The sequence below is a fragment of the Ursus arctos genome, unplaced genomic scaffold (assembly GCF_023065955.2).
Source record: "Ursus arctos isolate Adak ecotype North America unplaced genomic scaffold, UrsArc2.0 scaffold_6, whole genome shotgun sequence".
NCBI classification, from domain to species: domain Eukaryota; kingdom Metazoa; phylum Chordata; class Mammalia; order Carnivora; family Ursidae; genus Ursus; species Ursus arctos.
Window position 1 is genome coordinate 43,789,956 of NW_026623078.1, and position 18,912 is coordinate 43,808,867.

The 18,912-nt window shown below is 39.8% G+C and overlaps 1 protein-coding gene and 1 non-coding gene across 2 annotated transcripts in view; both read left to right on the forward strand.

The window, feature by feature from the left end:
- Window positions 1-18,912, forward strand: part of NECAB1 (N-terminal EF-hand calcium binding protein 1) — a 182,570-nt gene that overhangs the window by 39,583 nt on the left and 124,075 nt on the right. The window lies entirely within an intron of this gene.
- On the forward strand, window positions 14,943-15,015 carry TRNAT-CGU (transfer RNA threonine (anticodon CGU)). Its single transcript has one exon. It is a non-coding gene; the product is annotated as a tRNA-Thr (tRNA).

Below are 18,912 nucleotides of genomic sequence, written 5' to 3' on the forward strand. Positions count from 1 at the left end.
AGGACTTGACTCGTTGTGAGTGACAGAAACAGAAATTAAGCTGACCTCAAAAATAATGTATCCGTACAGTCCAGAGGTAGGTTTCATGTGTGCTGGAGCAAAGTACTCAAACAGCGGTGCTAGGAAATGATGGCTGTCTGCCATCCTCTCTCACCTCTTCTTTTCTCTGTGTTGGCTATTCTCTTAGGCAGATCCTCTTGCTGAGATGTCAGGATGGTTACTAGAACTCTGGGTTCATACTGCCACCAGCTTGGCAAACTCCCAGAGATCGCTTTCCTTTCCCAATACTCCCAGCAAAATTCTGATCTTGAAGTATGTTAACCTGGCTTGGGTTCCATTCACATCCCTGAAAAACTGGGGTTCAGGAAAATATAATGTGAGAGAGAACCAGGATGATCTTTTCAGAATAAAGAGGATTAGATGCTGGCCAGGCAAAACTTGTAGATCACCTGCCTGCAGCCTCAAAGGCTTCTTTTTACCCTCTCGTATCTTAGAGGATTATAATCCACTTCCCTAAAAGGACAAGAGGCTTGGTGGAGTTTGGACAGTTTCTACGGAGTGTGGGGTCATTCAGGACAATCTGGAGCTCTCTGTAATGGAAAAGATTGAAGCCAGGGAGAAATCTTTGTTTTAACAGGCATCCTGGTTGCCCTGAGCTGTCCAGGGTTCTAGTTCCCTACACCTGCTCCCTTTCTGACCATCTGATTGTGTCACTTCCCAGTGTTCCTGTGTTCCCGCACTCTAACTACTAGATCACGTCTGCAATGCCATGTCTTTGCTCCTTGTGGTCCTGCCAATGCTCTGTATCTTCAGGGACTGACAAAACTTACTCAGACTTAGTGCATAACACCTGTTCTTTATTCCCTTCGTCTTTCTCCATAGTTGCCTACCTAGTTTGGATACCCTGGGCGGTTCTCACATATTGTGTTATCCTTATGTCTTAAGAATTTAAAAACTAGCACTGTGTACATGACTAAGAGAAACACTATTTGATTATATTCTATCCGGGTGCACTTTTTGCCGCATGTTTAGAGACTGAAAACAGAAGGCTCAAAATCTTACTAGACCTCACTCTAATCCATAACCAGGTCTCCAGCTATTGATTCATTTTGGCCATTAGCACTAATCTGGGGCCATCAAATTTACTTACTATTCAGCTATTTTTCAGATGTGCCTTCCACTTCAATCATCTCTGAAATGCATTTACTTTCTTTGAGCATTTCTAGCTCATAAAGAAATGGAGAGAAAAAGACAGACTGTTTCCTGAGAGTTCCTTTTAAAATTCTTCACTTTCCCGTGAAGGCTTTTCCTTGACACCATTACCACTTCTTCCTAAATCAGGGCCACTCTACAATTTGCAGTGTTGATTGAGCTGAGGAGTCTTTCCTGGAGGAAAAGTGAGGACTCGACAAATCTACTTTATAATTAAGAAGATTAGCATAGTTTGGGGGATTTCTAAAGGAGAGAATTTTAAGGAGATTTTTTTCAGATGATGTGGAAGTGGATTCTCTTTAGTTACAATTTCTGAAAAAAAAATTGGTCTCGATTTTCTCTGATGGTAGATAAGCCAAATTTGTATAGAGGTAGTTCCTATATAATTTCTTAAAAAGTATTGAGGAAATGTTTAATTTTTAATTGAATAGAAAAGTACATTTATTGAATGACCACGTGCCAGGCATTTACCTGCATCATCTTATTTAATCTTCACAGAAACCAAAGAACGGTATTATTCACAACCCTCAGTTAAGAAATCTGATACAGAAAGTTCAGTGACTCGCCCAAGGTTTCACAGATATGATATGTAAGGGCCCAGGATTATCTCAGGGCTACCTAAAAACTGAAGCCAAGGTCATTGTCAGACCACTTCAGTAAATTTTCAGATTTTTGGCTATATTTTTGGTCTCTCGGAAATCAAAATATTCCATAGCCAGTTTTAAAAATCCCTTTCAGGTATTTTCTTTTTGATGAGAAGGTGGTTCATTGTCTCCAGCAATAGAATATATTTGGATGTACAGTATAGAGGTAATTGCCTTAATTGCTGCCTTAATCTCTTCCCTTTTTATCATCATTATGTAGGATTTTTACCGTGTGGGAGTCGCCACAATGTAGAGATGTTATTCTTTTTCTCTGTGGACATTATTTCCATTCTTTGCACACGTCCCCGCCCTCCACCCTACCTTTCTATCTGGGATTCATCTCCTACTTTTGGACTTCGTTCCCAGCCGCCCTCCATTCCGTCACTGTGCCTTTGCCTCATTTTCTCCATTGTTCTTCAGAGCACTCGCAGAGTTTTACTGTTTCCTTTAATCATTTGTGTTAAAGGCTTTTGCTTTCAAGCTGTTTCAGATCATCTTACATTTTTAACCTTATCTAGAGAATTCTTTTCTGGTTGTCCTCTCTTCCTCCCAATAAACAACGTGAATTCTCTTTTAATTTTTACTGAACTCACTTCCCATCAGCCATACTACAATTGCTGGTGGTAAAGTAAAATTGATTACTGCTCTAAACAAAAATTGTCTACTGAGGAATCTAGGTGAATTATTTATTCACAGAACTGCAGTCTTCTTTCTTACCTCCCAATGTCCACCAAATGGATGAAATCAAGTCAGAAAAATGTTAACCCCAATAATTTTCAAATACACGATGCTTACTTCTTGGATGTTTTCCTTTCTCCTCATCCCCCAATGCACCAACTAATTCTGTCCCCCCCCCCCATCTCATTTATCTTACAAATCCATCTAATTCTCTTTAGGGTCACAACCACTACCTAAATATAAGCTTTCTCTCTTTTATAAGGCATTATTCTCAAAATGGTCAGTTTGGTGGAGTATTTACAATTGTTTTTCTCTATGTTACCTCCAGAGTTCAGAATTTTTGAAATAAATATAGATTACAAATAGTCTGAAAGTGATTGCTTCCTTTTGAAATGCATTTTTTCATGAGCAGTCTCTTTAGGAAGATATTTTGCTCTACAATAAAGAGTTATATAAATAATACATACTTACTATAAAAAGAACTCAATACAGAAATCATAAGAAAGAGCATAAAAATACCTGATATTTCACCACCTTGACTTAACTACCAATGGCTTTTGGTCGCCATACTTCTATTGTGTGCCTTCTGTTTTAATCACAGAAAGCTATTTTCTTGGATCTCTTCTCCTCTACCACTGTCCACACCTATCTTAACCCACATAACCAGTCTCTAGCACCTGAGCTGTGATCTTCTGTCTCTTTTTCCCATATTTAAATAATCATATACACATCTATACACCTCATGAAAGTTTTCCGTGAAAACCTTTCTCACTAGGTTAGATTTCTCATTCTGCTTTCTCCTTGTAGTGTGTATCTCTTCTCCAAAGCACTTATATAAGTCACAATTTTATGTTTGTTCTGTGTTTTTTTGATTAATGCTCACCTCCCTACAAAACTACATGAAGGCAGAGGTCATGACTACTTTGCTTTCCAGTGATTCCCAGACCCAGCACAGTCTCTAGTACATATAATGGGCTCGGTGAGAAGGGATGGTTTCCTACTTCCCCATATCTCATGCTATGCACTTTGCCTGAATAGTCTGCCACTGTCCTCTGCCTCATAAAGTTTTCCAGCCATCAAGGTCCACCCAACTCCATAAAAGCAACATTGCAATGTAGAAAGAACTCAGCAACTAGTCAAGGTTGGGCTTAAATCCCTCTACTCTCGAGCAATGAGGACTCTGGGTGGTCATTGCTTGTAATTCAGCCTTAGTTTCATTGGCTGTAAAATGGAGCCCAAGTAAAGACTCATTTTGCGAAGTTTAGTGATAATATGTATATACCTGCCACAAAATAGTAATCACGATTATTATTATTAAGACGTATTCACTAACCTTTCCTTCTTTCCTGGTTGTCTTCTTTCTCCAAATTTCTATAATTGCAGTTTATACTTTCACACAGTGCCATTTAATTATGTATCTTGTTATTTTTTGCTAATTGTTTCATGAGCATATTAATCTTGTCTCCAAATCTAAATCATGCAATCCTTTGAGGAAGAATATGGTTTTCTACTATTTCCAGTAATTGCTATAATACATTCAATAAGTACTTAGTTGATTGATTGCTATAGGAATGGGACATATTGATCTGATGTAAGAAAAGCATACAATGGCACATTACTTATGATTTTTAGAATTTAGATCCTGATGACTGACTATAGAAAGGATGATGCTACTAAGAGATCCTGTCAAATAAAAAAGGAGAACTGACTCTTTTTGTGGGGGATAGAGTAAATAATGAGTCTGGCTTTGGATTCGCAATTAAACTTTTGAAAGGTTATTTCTCTTTTAAAATAGTTCTCTACTCCCATGAATTAAAAGCCATGAAATTTAATTTTAAAATGTAAATGTCGATTATTTCTTTATTTTAACAGACAAAAATATGTTTAAGAATTTTTCTTTGTCTCAGTATATTTAGTAGATCTGCATTTATATATAAAATAAAGTTCCCCTGCTTTAAAAGAAGCTTCTACTATATAGAATATTACATTCTCTTTTCTGTTCTTAAAAGGTTTCTCAGTGGGGAAAAAAATAGACTAGCACGTGCTTTCAGTAGTGAACTCAGAGTATAATAGGAAGAAAGCTGAGCATGGGTATCAGCTGAATATTATTCTTGACTCATTCACTAATGGGTTTAATGGTTTAATTTTATTTTAAGTTTTTCTGGGAATCTGTTTTTAATGAACTTTAGATTAAAAACAATGATTCAGAGTAATTAGAATCCCCCATGTGGAAAACAATAGGATTTTAATCATTTGCACAAATAATTTTCCCTCCATCTTCCCATCCTGACTGCCTTCAGGTTGGAATTAATAGATACAGACTTGAGACTGGTGCAAAGAGTTACTTTCTATCTCTCTCTTTTTCTTTCTTTTTTCTTCTGAACTGTGAATAGTTTCCAAGTGAAAATTTGGGTTTGAACGTGACAACTGTTATTCCAGTTGAGTTTGCAAGAAATTAGTCATTCATCCCTGCTTATTGATTGAATAGAATTGTGTGTACGATCTCTGAGCTCCCGTCTCCATCTAGTTTTTTCACTCTCACAATCTTTCTGTCTCTCTCTTGGTCTGATCCAGCTCTAAACTTGATGTTCAAAGATTATGTCTATACCAGAGTCACTTAAATTAGAATGGATCGGAAGAGGTCTCCACGTTTTGAATTTTTGTTTCTGTGTTTCTGCTTATATTTTGAATTCCTAACCCTAAATTCTTGCCCTTTATATTTTATATTTCAAAATCTCTTTATTGTCCATGGAGCTAACTCTTTATGTCCTGGCTGGTTCACAAAACTCAAAGGGATTTTGTCTTTAATATAGAAGATATTCTGAGAGACATAGTCCAATGAAAAGAATGTGTGAAAAGTTGTTACCCTCATTGAATTTGATTGGAACTATTCTTTAGGGTGAAGAAGGTAATCTAGATTTCAAAGCCCACGACAGAAATCCCCCTTTCAGAGTCATAGATGACACAGGAAATCTCTGTCCTTGGTTGATTAAGTCTTTGACACAAGGTTTCTTTACTGGTAACATGAATCCCTGGAAATTTAACATAAAATGTTATAGATATTACATATTTTAATTTTGGTGGGAAGAGAGGAAAGATGGCTGATACACTGTATCAGACATTCAGTGTCATGTGCCCAAACAACAAAGAACCACCATACAAAACTCACTGTTCCTCTTAACTTTTGAATCAGCCCCCAACCATTTATGAATAATTTTTAAAAGACTTTATTTATTTATTTATTTGAGAGAGAGAGAGTACAAGTGGGGGGGGCAGGGGGAGAGGGACAAGCAGACAGCGCTGAGTATGGAACCCGTTGTGGGGCTCAATCCTGCAACCCTGAGATCATGGCCTGAGCTGAAACCAAGAGTCGGATGCTCAGCCAACTGAGCCACCTGGCGCCCTGAGTAATTTTATGTCAACCCTGACACGGAAGAAAAAGAGCTTGAATATTGTAAGAAGCTACCACAAAAACCCACTGAAAGTTCTTGGGAATTCCAAGGAAGAGGATCCTAGAGATTAGGGAGAGAAGGAGCCTAAGAAATTGAACTTTGAGGTCAAGCCGTGTCTACAATTCTGTCTTGCCCATACAAACTGAGCTTACCATTCTTTCAACACAGTTTACTGTGTGCCAGATATTGTGCTGGGGACTCAGGATATAGTGGTGAGCAAGAGATTTATAGTTTAGCTGGGGATGTAGAAAAGTGGTAACTCGATTAATTATGACAGGGAAATACAACTGCTTTGGTGTTAGGGGTGGGGGCTCACCTAGTCTAAAGGGTCGGTCAAGACCTCTTGAAAATGACTTTTAAGTCTACTATCAAGAAGAGGTGTGTATGTGAGTAGGGATGGAGATGAGAGAAGTTTCTAGCCAAAGAGAATGGCATGTGGGGAAGCTTTGGGTAAGAGTGTGGCATGTTGGAGGTCTTGAAAGACATGCAGTGTACCAAAATCATCGAATTCAAGAGGGTGCTGGGGAGAGGGACCAGAGAGACAGACAGAGCCACTTGGGAAAGTCTTGTCAGCCTGTGGGGCATTCGGATTTCTACCCTCAGGTCCGTGTGGAGCCACCGAAAGGGTCTTAAACGTAGAAGTGACTGCACCAGGTGTCTGTTTTAGAAAGATGGATCTCCCAAAAGTGAAGAGGATTGATGAGAGGTGACAAGTCTGGAGACAGAAGCACCAATGGAGGCACTGCTTCAGCTCTCTTTGAAAAAAGTATTTATCTGAATCATCATTTTAAAACCTCGTCTTTCTGAGTAGGTTTAAATCTTTCTGGTCTGAAAAGATGTTGAACGATCAGTACTCTGATAATGCAGAGAAATAATAATGGTAACTTTGATGTGCCAGATCCTGTGTTAGGTACTTTCCATCGTTAGCTTCTTTAGTCTTTATCAAAAAATAACTATGAGTGAGCCCATTTTGCATGACGAGGCTGAAACAGATTTAGTAATTTTCCCAAAGTCACCCAGAGAGTGAGAGGTAAGGCTGGGCAGTCCAACTCTTAACCGTTACTCTATACAGCATCCTCTTAAATCAGTCCTTTAAAAAAAAAAAAAGATTTTATTTATTTATTTGAGAGAGTGAGCATGGGGCAGAGGGACAAGCAGATTCCCTGCTGGGAGCAGAGCCTGATGCGGGGCTCCATCCCAGGACCCTGAGATCATGACCTGAGCCGAAGGCAGATACTTAACCAGCTGAGCCACCTGGGTGTCCCTAAATCAGTCTTTATACGCTACCCTGGTGTCTGGCAGAGTGGTCATCTTCACTCGTTTCTGAAGGCTTTGGCCAAGCAAATTTTTTAGTGTTTTACTATCTTTGAATATTAAGGGCGCTAATAATACTTTCTGGCAGGAAATTGTGAAAACTCATGAAACAAATGTTAAGAAGCAGTTAAGAAAGGGGGGGTAATCAGAAGGGGGAATGAAGCATGAGAGACTATGGACTATGAGAAACAAACTGAGGGCTTCAGAGGGGAGGGGGGTGGGGGAATGGGATAGGCTGGTGATGGGTAGTAAGGAGGGCACGTATTGCATGGTGCACTGGGTGTTATATGCAACTAATGAATCATCGAACTTTACATCGGAAACCGGGGATGTACTGTATGGTGACTAACATAATATAATAAAAAAACATTAGAAAAAAAAAAAGCAGTTTAGTCTGGCAACCACAGAAGGTGCCACATAAATATGTGAAGTTTGTGTAACTTGCGTTAGTAGTACTTGAGAGTACAGAACTACACAAAGCACAAAATCCTGGCTCATTGCTGCCTCCTGGGTTCAGATGGGGAAGATGATGATGGCTGGGAAGCTGTCCCATTCACTGAGTTCTCTGCACGCTGTTCTAACTCTTCTGTGAGGGCTATTGCTGGTATCTGTGGCTGGGGCACTGGTGTCCTCAATTCATAGAAATCTAATATTTCAAGAGGTGTTACCTTGTAAGAACAAAAATCGTTGTGATGAAGCTATCCATTTAGTGACCAAGTAGTTGAAGTAGTTGCTTGGAAGATGTGCGTAGAAATGAACTGTCTTGAGCCCTTGCAGATTAAACTCTCCCTTTCTGAAGAGCTTTAGAAATGTGAACTCCAGTTGACAGGAATTGCTCTTTTTCTACTCATGTGTCAGTAAGCAACAGTAGCTTGGAAAATGGACTTCCTTTGAAAAAGAGATGAGCACAGTCTAGAGGTAGATGAGGGTTGAAAGGACCTTGACTTTAGTAATAACAGGAGAATATTGAAGGCTGCTTGAGTCTCTGGGTATCATCTCGGAAAGGGAGTTAAGATATGCCAGCCCCAGCAAGAGGGTATTATGCTAAGCAAAACAAGTCAATCAGAGAAAGACAATTACATGATTTCACATACATGTGGAATTTAAGAAACAAACAGAAGATCCTAGGGAAAGGGAGGGAAAAATAAAATAAGATGAAATCAGAGAGGAAGACAAACCATAAGAGACTCTTAACTCTAGGAAACAAACTAAGGGTTGCTGGAGGCGGGGGAGGTGGGAGGAATGGGGTAACTGAGTGATGGGCGTTAAGGAGGACACGTGATGTAATGAGCACTGGGTGTTGTGTGCAACGGATTAATCACTGACTTCTACCTCTGAAACTAATAATACAAGATATGTTAATTAATTGAATTTAAATAAAATAAAATTTTTTTAAAAAAAGAAATGCCATCCCCATTAGGGACCACACCTCCCTTCTCTCCTAGTAGTTAAATTTCACAGCAGTGAAAGAGACTTGGAATCTTGTTGCTGAGGACAGCAAGGAAAGGAGGAACTGAATATATTGGGTTTATCGTAAGAGAGAAGAACCTCCTGATGGGTAATGGGGTGGTGGCAGCTCAGAATGAAAGGAAAGCAATCCGGATCCTGGAAGGAATTATCGGAGAAAAGGGGACACAGAGGTAGCCCAGGCCTGAGAGGTCATGTGGGACACTTCATAGTCCAGACCCCATGCAGTGCAGTGCAAAGGTAGACTCAGGAAAATTCCACCAGGTGGGTCATAGGGGAGCCTCCTAAAAAGGTGATCTTAAAGGTTACCTTTTGTCCTTGGGCTTAAATTTGTATCCAGTACAAATCTCTATGCCGAACAAATAGATGCCAAGTTACTGCTTTCTGAATTTTTCCATTGTTTCTCATCCCTTCAGGACAAGTGCTGGGTGGGAGGGACGATTGGTGAAGCTGGATCTCACATTGTGGAAGCTGTCTGCAGACCAAAATCGTCAGCAGGCTCTCAAGGGCCTGGCTGTGTGGGTGGGCTTCCTGGTTGCTGTTTGCTGTTTGTTTCATGTGGGCTGGAACATCTTGTCTGCTAGAGCTCTTTGCTCTTCAGAGAAGTCCTGGGCTGTCTAGCCCTGCACTGTGCACGACTAGAGCTTTTAACCACACTTAGAGGCCTTTCCAACGTAGGACATTTTCTGTAACGCTACAGTGTCAAGACAATGCTGACATTTAGATGGCCGGAGGATTTTTCCTTTATTGTTTTTCTCAATGAATCTCAGTACATTACACATGATTTTTGTGGTGTGTATTTAAGAGCTTTTCTAAAATTGCCAAGGACTTTCAGGGCAGGGCAAATGATACATAATTGTAAGTGCTAGAAAAGTTGCCTTCGATAGACAGAAATATGTAGTTTACTGTTTTTTGTATCCCTTCCAGAATCATTCTTTAGGTTGAATGGGTGGATTACTACAGGTTTTCTTTTCCTCTTCATATCCAAGAGAGTTATAAGTAACACTTGCCCTAGCAAAGGAAGGAGGGAAGAATCATTTTATGTTTCCTGCTGTTCTTTTTCTTTAATTTCTGACACAGCTATGGTTTACAGGGTCACGAGTGTAAAATCTTTAAATATTTTTTTTAGCCTGCAACAGAGAAATGAATTTGATGATTTTTTCAGTGGCCCTGTCACCTGTTGTTAGAACTACTCCATGCTCATCAACCAGGACAGTGAGACATAGTGGGTGACAGGATCCCAAGGATAGTTCCAACACTGAACTCAGAGATTTGTTTCATTTCACTCAAACAGATCTGTATCAAGCCCTGGCTATGGGCTAGAAACTATGCAATTACAAAATCTAGCATAATTTTTAGACAGAAGTACTTCCTTCTGAGCAGGTTGTGTCCATTTATAGTTTTAGATCATTGACAGTGTATGTCAAGGAAAAGGAAAATCTGGCTTCTTCAGGGAAATCCTGGTCTAACTCTTTCATCTGACATTTGAGGAAACTGAGTTCAAAGACCATAAGCGATTTCTCAAAATTATGACTGTGTCAGCCTGGGCTAGAACCCAGGTCACCAGAACCCATCCCTACCCCTTCTTTCTCGTCTGTGCTGCCTCCCGGTGTACAGGTCTAACAGACCAGAAACTCAGGTGGCTGGGAAATGGGATATGTAACTTTTTTTTTTTTCTGTAAGTTGACATAATTTCTATTTCCAGCTTTCATTCTGCTGGGTGGGGGGAATGTAATCGCAGTCAGTGCAGGGTCATTCTCCTCCATTCCTGGAGGAGGATTGTGTATGAGGATGTGGACTTACCTGGTACAAAATTGTGAGAGAAGAGGGGCATGTGTTTGTCTCTGTGTTCAGCTTTCCAGGATCTATCCTGCCGTGCTGTCTTCCTTCCCACCTGATCTTTGATCAGGAGTCAGTGCAGAATCTCCCCGAGCAGATTCCCTTGTTCTCAGTCCCTGGCACTCCCAGCTAGGTCTCCCAGCTCCCTGGGCCGTCTCTGGGCTGCTCGCAGATCCTGATGATCCCTGGATTACTCCCGAACTGGTCTCCTCACAGGCAGTTTTGTGACGCTGTCTCAGGTCCTGCCCAGGCATCCCATGCAGATAGATCTGCTGCTTCCGTCATGCCGATTGAGGGGAACACAGTTTTTCTGTTTGAAGATGAGTCATCGAGCCTCTTATTGTCAGATTTCAAACTTCTTTAGGGTTCTAGCACCCAAAACAGCACTTCCGCTACAGACTTGGCCTTGAGGGGAAGACATGGTAAATGACCTTCTCAGCAAAGATGACACATGAATCTCGGTTCTCTTCACTTTCCCTTTCCCTATTTTCCTCTTCTATTCTAGGGAATCTGTATCTAGTTGGGGGATCGGGAAGCTTAGCTCTTACTGAATCGTATTCTTCTAAATCTTTTTTCTTACCTGGATCAAAAGTCAAGAATCCGGCCCTTTGTATTCATCATGATTCTCCAGAGAGTCGATAGGATATGTATTTATATGGAGGGGCACCTGAGTAGCTCAGTCGGTTCAGCGTCTGCCTTCAGCTCAGGTCAGGGTCCTGGGATCAAGCCCGATGTCGGGCTCCCTGCTCAGCAGGGGAGTCTGCTTCTCCCTCTCCCTTTGTCTCTCCCCCTGGCTTATTTGTGCGCGCATGTGCTCGCTCTCTCTCTCTCTCTCTCTCTCTCTCTCGTCTTTCAAATAAATAAATAAAATCTTAAAAAAAAAATTTATTTTAAGGAATTGGCTCATGTAATTTTGGAGACCAGAGAGTCCAAAATCTGCAGGATGGGCTGTCTGGCAACTGGAAAGCCTGGAAGAGCCAGTATTGCAGTTCAAGTTCAAAAGCCATCTGCTAGAGAATTTTGTTTTGCTTGAGGGAGATTAATCTTTTTTCTATCCAGGCCTTTAACTGATTTTATGAGGCCCACCTACATTATGAAGGACAATCTCTGTTACTCTCACAGATCACTGGTTTAAATGTTAATCTCATCTGAAAACACTCTCACAGAAACATCCAGAATAATGTTTGACTTCATTTCTGGGCCCTATGTCCCAACCAAGTTGACATGTTAAATTAACGATCACACCCCTTTCTTGTTTGTGGCCTGCCTTGTCTTTGCTTCTCTAAGACAGTCGTAACCTAGTCAGTAGAAGGAAGTAATAGCAGATGTTGTAGGCATACAAGCAGATGGGGAGACTTTGGTTCATATTTTTGAAATACCTACCATGCATAATTACAGTAGTTACATATTTGTTATTAATTAGAACTTTTCAATATGCTATTTTATTAGTACACTCTCAGTTTTGCAGGTGTTTATCTTTGGTCTTCCTAAAAAAAGAAAAAAAACCTTCCTAAAAGCAGGCACTGATTCATTTCCCATTGACTGTAGTGTTTTGTACAAATAGATGATAAAATCCATTAATTGAAAAGAATTTGTTTATGAGCCACAAGGTACATATTTATATATTTAAGTATATTTATTTAAGTAAAAACTTATGCAATTAATTACCACAAAATGATACCTGGTTACTTTCGTGCCAGCTCTCACGTAACACTGAACATAGCTAAGACTATGTTTGATTTTAATGCCAATTACGTAAGGTAACCTTTCAGAACTGGAACGACACCACCAGTGTTGCCAACTTAGATTTTAACAGGTAACCTTTGGGTACCCATGTCATCACCATGGCTGACTACATCTTGGCCACCGATAGCTAATGCTTTCCTAGGCCTGTTATTATAATAAAATAACTTTTGGTTTAACACTGAAATTGCAGGAGTAATTATTTCACTTACTCTTAATGCTTCACAAAGAGAGAAAATAACAGACATGTTTTTGTCATCAAAATGGAAACTGCAGTAATTATGTCATAATAGATTTAATCTATGAAAGTTGCTTGATGTCTGTTTCGATGGAACTGTGTTTATTCTAGAAGCCTCAAAAACTACTAGTTTTATAGTTCGCTTATTGTGAGAAACTAGCTATGACTGGTCTTCAGTCTTTTATAGCAAAAGATTTAAGACAGAAAATTTAGCTGTAAGTACCTTTGATAATGAGAATGCATCAAACAAAAAATCAAGTGTTTTTTTCAGTTGATGCTATTTTCTACTTATTTGTTTATTCTACAGTTATTTATTGAGTGCTTACTATATTCCAAATTGTCCAGACTAGAACTGACTACAGTTTATTTATTTGGGGAGGGAGGGGCAGAAGGAGAGGAAGAGAGAGGCTGCCATGCCCAGTGCAGAGCCCAACGCGGGGCTTGATCTCACGACCCTGAGATCACGACCTGAGCCAAATTCAAGAGCCAAACGCTTAACCAACTGAGCCACCCAGGTGCCCCCTATAGTTTAAAATAATAGAATAATTTAGATTATTTCTCAAAGTTATTTTAATGACAGAAGATTAAAATCAGATTTTATTTAAAAAATTTTCAGTATTATTTTAAATAAAACTATTAACAAAGCAACCATAGTTGATCATTGTATGTAGTTATAATTTACATTTTTGTAATAAAAGTATTTGCTTTTGTACTTGAACTCTCCAAAGCCAGAGGAGAGGGAACTAAAATGGACCTTGGTCTAGAATTAATTTAATCTGCCAAAAATTATAAGAGGAAAGAGTATAACCTGTCAAGCAGAACACTCTTCAATTAACTTCAGATCTTTTGAACTTCCTCTTCTAGTTGTCAGAAAGGAACAGAGAGGGGCGCCTGGGTGGCACAGCAGTTAAGCGTCTGCCTTCGGCTCAGGGAGTGATCCCGGCGTTATGGGATCGAGCCCCGCATCGGGCTCCTCCGCTATGAGCCTGCTTCTTCCTCTCCCACTCCCTCTGCTTGTGTTCCCTCTCTCGCTGGCTGTCTCTGTCTCTGTCGAATAAATAAATAAAATCTTAAAAAAAAAAAAAAAGAAAGTGTACTGATGTAAAGTTTAAAAAAAAAAAAAGAAAGGAACAGAGAGAGGAAGATCAAATATGGAGAGGCAGAAAGGAGAAAGTAGAGGGATAGAAATAAAGTAAAGGTGGGATAGGAACAGACAGTTTAGTTACTTGTTTGATTTTAAGGCTTGTTTTCTTGAATGCAGAACTAACTCAATATGATTGTTGAAGTTGCTCTGATGGGGAAAGATATCTTCTCTAATAGTAACGCTCCTTGATACTCGTTTCAGTAAAATGAAGATGGCCCTGTTCACAAAGCAGTGTATTTCGCCAAAGCGTGTCCTGTAAAGCATCAGTAAAATTAGCAGAGAAGGGTTAAGACTTAGAGGGATCTAGTGTAACGTCACAGAAGCCTGGGTGCTGACAGACTGGAACAAATCGTGAACCGTGGAGAGAAGAGGAAGAAGAATCACGTAAAGATAATTTGTCGTGCGTACAGAGAGCTGATAGATACGTAACACCATAAAAATCACGAAGTATGCTTTATTGGACAGCTCGGAGGAAAGGCCCCTGCCTAGGGAACAGGAGAGCTAGGATTTGAGTACTCTGTATATGTTATTAGTGCGGTTCAGGTCTCTTTATTCCCATTGAGGTCATTAAATTCCCATTTGGCTTTTAATTGTTTTTATTTCTTTACTTCCCCAGTACACAGGATTCAGTGTCACTGTCACTAAAATGAGTTTAAATGAATTAATATGCTTTTGTTGTTGTTTCTAGTTTCCTTGCAGGAGGAGGGGGTGTTTGTAGAGAAATGCATCAGTAAAAGTCTCTGCTTGATACCCTACGTGCTCCCTCATTGTGGGCAAATATGTGATTTCATCATATATGACTGTCTGTCAGGAAGAGTGCAAACTAACATCTGCCACATTCCTACTTTATACAAAGCACTGTTCTAAACATTTTATGCTGTTACCTTCTTTTAAATTACCGCCATCTATCGTGGCCGTGGAAAGTCAGTAACTTACCAGAGGCCATACAACTTGTAATGGGTGAATCAGGGAATCAAACGAGAACTTTGTGTCTTCAAAGTTTGAATTTTTTTATTATAACGTATTTCTGCACCCATCCCCAACTTGGCTACAGATTGATTCATTTGCCTATAGCTACTCACTGATACTTCTTCTTAGAGTATTTATTTTTCAGCTTTTTTGGGGAAGAGATACAAATTTAAGTCCATACTCCATTTTATCTTCTCAGTTTCCTCCTTATAGAAAGACATTAGGAAACTAGTATTCAGGGTGCCTGGCTGGCTCAGTTGGTAGAGCATGGGACTTGTGATCTCAGGGTCGTGAGTTCAAGCCCCATTTTGGGCATATAGCCTACTTAAAAAAAAATAAAATTTAAAACCCCTGAGCTTTTCAAATTTGCAGTAATCCTAAAATACAGATAGTACTATTTGAACCTGAGAGAAACATAGTTATACATGGATGATTATTTCACCGCAGTGTTCCCAAGGAAGCTGTCTCCCCTGAAGCCAGTCTCCCACAGGAAAATGCTTAAACAAGGAATGTGGGAGAGTGCTGTGTGATTACACCTGGTCAAGTGCATTTGATGGTACCATCGAGTCGAGGATGCCGAGTCAGAGAGACCACATTATTACATATGGTATACCTGTCCAAGTTTCTGTCACTGAATATTTCCATTGAGACTTTCTTGGCTGCTGCTGGTGCCACACCCAGAAACAACCATCTGACATAGCTGGGCTACAGCACAGAAACATGAAGAAAACAACCTGAAAATAATGGCCGGAAGGAGATCACTGGTAATGAAAGTAGGAGAATTCAGTTCCAACTCCATGAGTCTAATTGAAGAAATTTCACTATTACTACCCAGCAGTGGTTCTCAATTTTGCCTGCTTATTAGAATTACTTGAGAGCTTTTTAAAAAATCACTAGGCCAAGACTATACCTAGGACCAATTAAGTAAGAACTCTGGGGGCACAGGTTTGGCATTAGTATTTTTAAAGCCTTCTAGGGGATTCTAATGAGCAGGCAAGGTGGAGAATCTGCACGATGACCTGTTGCTTTTCCGGTGCACCCTTAACTCCTGGGAGGCCCCTCTAGGAGATATTTAGAGATCACCAAGAATAATACTAATAAGTGCTCAGGAGTTTACCAGTGTAGGAGGGAGATAACATATGTATTATGTTTATCAGCTACATATTAATACAAGGCAGTACCAAGTTGGTTGATTTGGAGAGAAAGCTGTGGAACATGGGATTTCAAGGATAGTTAGGAGGTCCTCAAACTACCACATTGGTTTTTGTGTATGTGTGTACATGCAGTTTTCACGTGGGTAAGTGGATAGAGAAGATTCCTGGCTTTAATCAGATTCTCATGGGGGTCAGTGTTGCAGAAAAGGCTAGGAATCACAGCTGAGGGATCAGGAGAGTAGAAGTAAAGAAGGGCTGGTGTGGTCAGAAACAGCATCCTGAAGAAGATGGGACACACATGGCATTGAAGGGGCTCAACGTGACAATCTGAGAGGAAGGAAAGGAGGAAGAGAGGAAGGGAAGGGAAGGAAGGGGTCTTTCCAGGTCCATGGGAGAGAAGGAACGAAGTTATGGAGGTAGGAACATGCCTACTAGTGTAAGGATGGTGTGAGAGAAGTTAAGCCTTGGGGCTCTATGGGAGAATTTTTAAACATTAGAATTATTAAACATTAGAGATAATCTCTTTTTCTTCCTTCCAGGAAGACTATGAGAGAAAGTCTCAGTATTTTAATTACTGAGTACTCAGAATATCGTCGGTCTAAAGGGGCTTCTACAAATCCCTTATTAATATTCAGTAACAATCAGATATTACCCTCAATGGCTCCTCAGAGTTCTGGGATGATGAAAACTCTGTTGGAGCTGTTTCTATGTCCAAGGAGAATTGAAGACACTCCCCTCAAGGTCTTCTTCTCTGATCTTAGGAGGGACAGTCAAGGAGAGGTTCATCCGTAAGGCAGGCTGTGTTAACAGGAACTTCTCTCCCTCAAAGTAATCCAATGTGACTGACAGTGAGAACATACAGTTCTACCTTTCCCTTCCTCATTTGAGCTTCTGGCAAAGAAGCAAGCATGCAAAATTTTCCTGACATAGGGCAAGATGAAAGACTAAAAAGCGTATTATGCATTTATTCTCTTTCCCTTGCCATTATACAAATCATAACTTGGAAATAGAGATGGCCTAGGCCTTGCCCATCTTTAATAAAAGGTAATCAGTGTCATATGGTTAATGGTAAAGGAAATGCTGTCACATGGCAAAAGACTAAGAACTTCTTACCCTTTGGTCTGCTGAAGCGTAATTATCTAAGTGTCCCTTGGAATGAGAGCTACCACTTTGGGGGATACTAATTATGTGCCAGGCTCTGAGTTAAAGGCATTACATGTATTAGGTTATCCAATCTTCACAAGTAATCCTTTGAGAAAGGTATAATTATTATTATTCCTAATTACACATGAAGGAATTCTAGCCTAGAAATGTAACTTGCCTAAGGTCAGACATCTAGTAAATGGTGGAGCCAGGCACAAACTCAGATCTCCTGCTTCTCACCCACTACGGGATACTGCCTCCCAGTAAGATTCAAATCCAGGTGTGAAGCATGAGACTTGTATACGGAGAACAAGACGTCACCTGATAGCAAGGAATTGCAGGGGGGATTGCTGGGACTTAGGAGGAGTAGTCAGAGAGGAACGTACTGACGTGGTGCTTCTTTCTATATAAACGACCTCTCAGTTTGGACGTAGCCTGTCTTAACAGTCGTACTTATTGAATAGGGGCTCCATACATAAATTATGGCACTTTCATTTGGTAGAAAGTATGTGGCTACCCAAGATGGAGACAACACTATATATGGATAAGAAAGGATGTCCAAGGTATATTGCCAAGTAAATCAAGCAAGGTATAGAATGGCCTGTACAGCTGCTACCTTTTGATTAAAAAAAGAAAATATATATTCATGAATTTGTTAGGCTATATAAGAATGTCATTGGGGGATACACACGAGACTGGAAATCATAGATGCCCTTTCTAGAAGTGAACTGTATGGCTAGGGGATGAGATAGGAGGGAAACAGTTGACCTTGGACGTGCTGTTTTACCTTTTGAATGTTATGCCAAGCCTTGTATTGTTATCTGCTCAAACAAACAGGTACACTGTATGCATGATGATAAAGATGAAGCTTTCAATGGCACGATGTTTGAAATAAGCTTGCAAAATTGAGTTTTGGAAATCTTAGTAAAATTAGGCATTTTATGAGGCAAAACAATGAGGTAGGTTCATGTATTGGTCCTGAAGGGGATATCCAGGCCTCAGCATATGCATGTAGACTTTTGTATTTGTTTATGTTTGAATTTAAATGATTTTTCTTCGGGAGTGACTTTTTTTAAATATAAGATCTCTATCCAGCCATATTTTTGAGTGGATAAATTAATAAGTTGAATAGAACGGATTCTATTGGATATTGGAGATAGAAAATGTGTGGAAAGACCAAAATGTTGTTACAAAGTATTCTCCTTACTTCTCCTCCCCCAGTGCACATACAAAATTTAGAACATCAGTTGGGGTGTCTCGGTGTCTCAGTCTGTTAAGCATCTGACTCTTGATTTGGGCTCTGGTCATGATCTTGGGGTCTTGGGATCAAGCCCCTTGTCAGGCTCCATGCTCGGCAGGGAGTCTGCTTGGGATTCTCTCCCTTTCCCTCTGCCCTCCCACCCCCGCCCCGGCTTGCTTTCACTCTCTCTCTCTCTAAAATAAATCTTTTAAAAATTTAGAATATCAGAAACATGATTACAGTATATAAGAAAGTTGGAATAGATACCATATATCTCTTTCACTGAAAATTAACATTTTGCATTTTTTAACTTAATATAGTGCTTACTTTTTGCAACTTCTGTCCTTTCCAAAAACATTTATAAACCCCAGAAGAACTGATTTTCCCCTTGTATCCATACGAGGCACTTGAATGAATTTTGTGAAAACACATTACTGATTTTAAGAAAAAAAATAAAAAGGAAGAATTCATTTCTTACTCCTAAAGCTATTTTTCTTCACCAGATTGAACAATTTTCTGGAATGTTTCTACTGGTCTTTCTTATATTGTTTGCCTGATGGCAAAGATTGCATTCTGAAAGGCAAAGTGATGTTTAAAATAAGCCAACGAGATCGAATTTTAGAAATACTAGGAAGAAGGATCAAGCATTTTCGGAGGCACACCAGATTCAGAGTT